The sequence below is a fragment of the Eptatretus burgeri genome, chromosome 7, assembly GCF_056783735.1.
Source record: "Eptatretus burgeri isolate ZD-2024b chromosome 7, Ebu_testis_v1, whole genome shotgun sequence".
Lineage (NCBI taxonomy): Eukaryota > Metazoa > Chordata > Myxini > Myxiniformes > Myxinidae > Eptatretus > Eptatretus burgeri.
Window position 1 is genome coordinate 87704719 of NC_140967.1, and position 3256 is coordinate 87707974.

At 41.4% G+C, this 3256-nt stretch overlaps 1 long non-coding RNA gene across 1 annotated transcript; it reads left to right on the forward strand.

Annotated features, from left to right (window-relative positions):
• Positions 1–268: 268 nt before the first annotated feature.
• LOC147023704 (uncharacterized) lies at positions 269–1069 on the forward strand. Its single transcript, XR_015059753.1, has 3 exons — positions 269–472; positions 590–688; positions 810–1069. It is a non-coding gene; the product is annotated as an uncharacterized LOC147023704 (long non-coding RNA).
• Positions 1070–3256: the final 2187 nt, after the last annotated feature.

Consider the following 3256-nt stretch of genomic DNA (forward strand, 5'->3'; position numbering starts at 1 on the left):
CACAGATTGAAGTACCAATGGGGGACACAGCCAGAACATTTGAGACCTTTCAGCAAATTTTGCTCAAACATTGCGAGGAGGAGTATTGCAAGAGTCTTGCTGGAATCAGCTGCATATGCGACATCAAGAGCATTGAAGCCTCCAGATTGGTTAACTTGGGAAAATGGGTGATAATTGAAAAATTGTCCAAAAAATGGGAATTTTGATCACACACTGACGTCGTCTTTCAACATTTCTTTTTGTCCAGGTAAACGAGGATGAACTGTGCACCCTCTTGATATCAAGAAAATGCTCCTTGGGAATCATCCGATTCATTGGGGAGCTCTATAAACTCGGTGCCGTCAACACCAACACCATCGTGCATATTCTGGCCGAGTTGCTCAGAGATGGAAGAAACCAATCTGTGAAATACATCTGTTGCATGTTGAATACCGTGGGAAAGGAACTTACTTCTGACTTGACGGATAACGTGGTAGATATTATATTCTGATCTATGACAGACATGTTCAATTCCACTTGGGATTTTCATGAAGATCCATCACATAGCTTTTCGTGTCGATGACTTGCCAATTATTTTGTTCCTCAACAGATGGATGAATATTTCCACCATTTGGAGTTAATTCTGAACGAAGGAAAGTTGTCAGCTCGCATTCTGTTGATATTGCAACGATTTGTGTTTCACCGCAAGGTAAATGCCTCACTCTCCCTTTTCTAACCACAATAACCTTCCTGCCACAGACATCTGCAAACTATTCAGTATATTCGACTATCCGTGTCAACCCATGTCTGACATGTCTTTCCTTAAACAGCGCAACTGGGTTCCATTGAAACAGTGAAGATCCCTAAACACCAGCTGAAAAACAAAGGACCGGAAGATGTCGATCAGCACGGTGGAAGACCGACATGATTGTGGACTGTATGGTCTCGAAAAAAAACACAACCTCGAGGCCCACCCCCTCACCTTCACAGGTTGTCTGAACTGCTTCCAGATTCAGTCTCAACTCACCTGAATTAGTTACCTGAACTGAATATAGTTTCTGTCATCGTGGAAGATCGTTGATTGTTGCATTCTTCCTTCCACCCTGCATATCATATTCAACTCAGAAATGCTCAACATCTCGACCTCCCTCGGTGAAACACTCAAAAGTACAAAAATTCCATCATTCCTTTTTTCACCGAAATACTTAATTCTGTTCTGAGGATGTTTATATCAATTACATGTTTCATATTAGTTTGAATTGTGTTTTTGTTATTCCCCGCCGCGTGGCGGAAGGGGGATATTGTTATCACCCGGTCGTCAGGCTGTCCGTCCGTCCGGGCGTCAACATTTATAGCTGTGAGTGTGATAACTCATAAACTGTTTGCCATATCGATTTGAAATTTGGTTCACACATGTACCACCTGAAAAGGAAGAACCCCATTGATTTTGGGCGTGGCCGGATCCAAGATGGCCGACTGGGGCCGCCATTTTGAAAAAAATGTTTTTCGTAATAAATGGAAAACCGCTCATCTGATTTTAATGATTTTTGGTTCCTACGTTCCTCACCCCTGGGGAACGTTTTCGAGATGATGAACAAATGGTGTCTTGTTTCCAATTCTCCTCCCTCATTATCTGGAATATGGATGACCTTTTTCATTCAATGGCGGGGATTCCCCATCTCTGATGGTATATTTTTGTCTATGATCTTGTTGATTTCGATTTGTTTAAATATAATTTTTCTTCGATTTTGATGTCACCCTTGTATCTTTGTATCTATCAATCTTCTGTTTGGCTTTACCAAGGATGTTTGCTTGAAAAAACCGAAATGATGATGATGATCAGCTCACCGTAAACAGTCAGTCGACTGAATTTCCTCCAAAATATCAGCTCACTTTCACCGATTGGCGAAACTGCCTCCACATTGAATCTCAGCTCTACTGACTCTCGTTTCTGCCACCAGTTAGTTCACTTCACTCAGATGTTCTTTCTCCAAAATCTCAGCTCACCTTAACCAGTTGGCTAAACTGCCTCAAGATTCGTGTATTACCGAAACTCAACCGGTCAGCTGTGCTCAATTTGGTTTCTCTCAACAACTCAGCTTAAAGAGTCCACTGAACTTCCTCTAATATGTCAACTCACCTTAACCAGTTGGCTGAGCTGCCTCAAGATTCAGTCTTACCTCAAATTTAGCAGTCAGGTGAAGTGCCTCCAAATACACCTAAATTCACCTTTACCAGTCAGCTGAGCTGCACCTCATTTCTGGACTCAGCTCATCTTCAACAATGCTGAACAATCTCATGAGATAATCCGACAAGGTATCATTCAAAGGATTCCTCTTGATGTGGAAATGGCTGGGAAGAGGCGGAATGAGAAACGGAAACGGGAAGATGATGAAGGTTCCAGTGAAGAGCACAGTATTGACCAGGTAATGTAAAACCAGGTAATAAACTTTGAATGATTCCATAGTGATTGTTCATTTGATGGTATTATCTGTGTGAGCAAACAATGGCTGCTATTTTATAAAATGTACAAGTGAATGTTTACAGATGCTGACAGGAAACTTCATGTCCCCTTCAATACGACCACGTGTGCTTGATATTGTATCCTTCATGTGAAGCACATTTTATACGACACTTGACGTTTGTCACCTAAGAATCATCATCTCCTCCACTGGGTGTTGCCTCAAAACCATCAGAATGAAAACATTAGTTCCATTTGATAATTTTGTATCGACATACAAAACGCAATTCCCCAAAGCACGTTACATCCTACGTATGAAACGCAATTACCCAAAGCACGTAACAAACTACGTATGAAACTCAATTCCCCAAAGCACGTTACATCCTTCGTATGAAACTCAATTCCCCAAAGCACGTTACATCCTTCGTATGAAACTCAATTACCCAAAGCACGTTACATCCTACGTACGAAACGCAATTCCCCAAAGCACGTTCCACCTGACATATGAAACGCAATCCTCCAAAGCACGTTACATCCTACGTATGAAACGCAATCCTCCAAAGCACGTTTTTACATCAATTTGATGTGGAAGTGAAGGTGTTTATTGCAACATTGACCTTTTGCATATGAAAACCATGTGATTCAGGAAATTGGCCCAGGTGTTTGGAAACGTTTTTGGAACAAACAAACAAACTCATTCTTACGTATCGAGATAGTGTCATTGCACTTCCACTGGTCATGTGTGGTGAATGATGATTGATGTGTACAATGTGACAGAACAGAGAGCCAAGTAAATGTGGATGAAAAGGAAAAAGT